The sequence below is a fragment of the Limulus polyphemus genome, unplaced genomic scaffold (assembly GCF_000517525.1).
Source record: "Limulus polyphemus unplaced genomic scaffold, Limulus_polyphemus-2.1.2 Scaffold5684, whole genome shotgun sequence".
NCBI lineage: Eukaryota > Metazoa > Arthropoda > Merostomata > Xiphosura > Limulidae > Limulus > Limulus polyphemus.
In genome coordinates, this window is record NW_013671294.1 from 61,223 (window position 1) to 62,574 (window position 1,352).

Consider the following 1,352-nt stretch of genomic DNA (forward strand, 5'->3'; position numbering starts at 1 on the left):
GCATACATACCGTTGTGCCACTGGAGGGGGGGCTATCAGATGAGTTTGTTTGTTTGTAATTAAGCACAAAGCCACACAATGGGCTATCTGTGCTCTGCCCACCACGGGTATCGAAACCCGGATTCTAGCGTTGTAAGTATGTCTTGTTCATAAAGGATACGTTGTATAATGTGATACTTAAAATAATCCAGTTCGATTCTCAGAAACATTGTGTAATCTTTTTTTTCGCTGGCGATTCTGTGTTTATTAAATCGAAAAGTAATTAAAACTCTCCTACTGTTCGTAAACCGTTTCTAACAAGCATAACATTTTTAAAAGTTCCTACATAAAAACAAGACCACATTAAGTTTATTCTAGACTATAAGATTTTCATGGTGTTTCATTAGAACTTTATTTTCCATTTGGAATTTATGGAGCAGCCTCAGGCTCTAATGTATTTATCAAATTTTTATGTTTATTTTCTTTGCATTTCTGAGCTTTCATAAAGTTTATGGTAGTTTAGTTTACTATAAAGGCATGCTGAGGTCTTTCATTTTAACACCAATTTACTTTCAATCGCATTCAAATATGTCTTACTCAAAGAGTAGCTTTATTGCGAAAAGATAAGACACTACAAACAGGATTGTGGAAATACATTGGAAACAAAATTATGGAAAGAAGAGATCCAAAAACACGATCGTGATATGACAAGAACTGGGAACGCTGTTGTGGAAAGACAATACATTGGGAACGAAATTGTGGGACAGAAAGAACTAGAAACTGGACTGTAAAAAATCAAGACAGGAATTTTTGTCTTGGGTCTTGTGATCTGGAATAAATCGAGCAGAGCTCACTTTAAACTTTATCTTTTCATCTTAGCAGAATGTTATTATTCGCAACCTGTCATAACAACAGGCTAATATGACAAATTACCCTACGTCCCGGTGCATCATGAGCTTTGCGTCCATTTTTATTAATTATTGTATTTCTGATTACTGAGAATTTTCTCCCGGGTGCCCGAATTTGGTGATTATTATTCCCAAAGTGCCTCTAAAAAACTTACGAAACGCCTCAGGGCGTACCGTATATGAATTCGCGGGATATCCCCGAGCATGGATTAACAGGTCATGTATAAATATTGTCAGAATTTAAAAATCTAATCTTCGCCAACAGTCAAAATAAAAAGGCTTTTAATTATATTTCTTAATAGTATAAATATATACTATGTTATTGTTTGGCTTAGAATTCTTCTACAGTTGGTGTCTGCGACTTGTTAGCGATAAATTCAATGAGAAATAAACAGCACGCACTTCACTTGTTTTCAAAATAATATATTGGTGTACTTTGGTGACAGATTTTCTTGTAGGCAGATT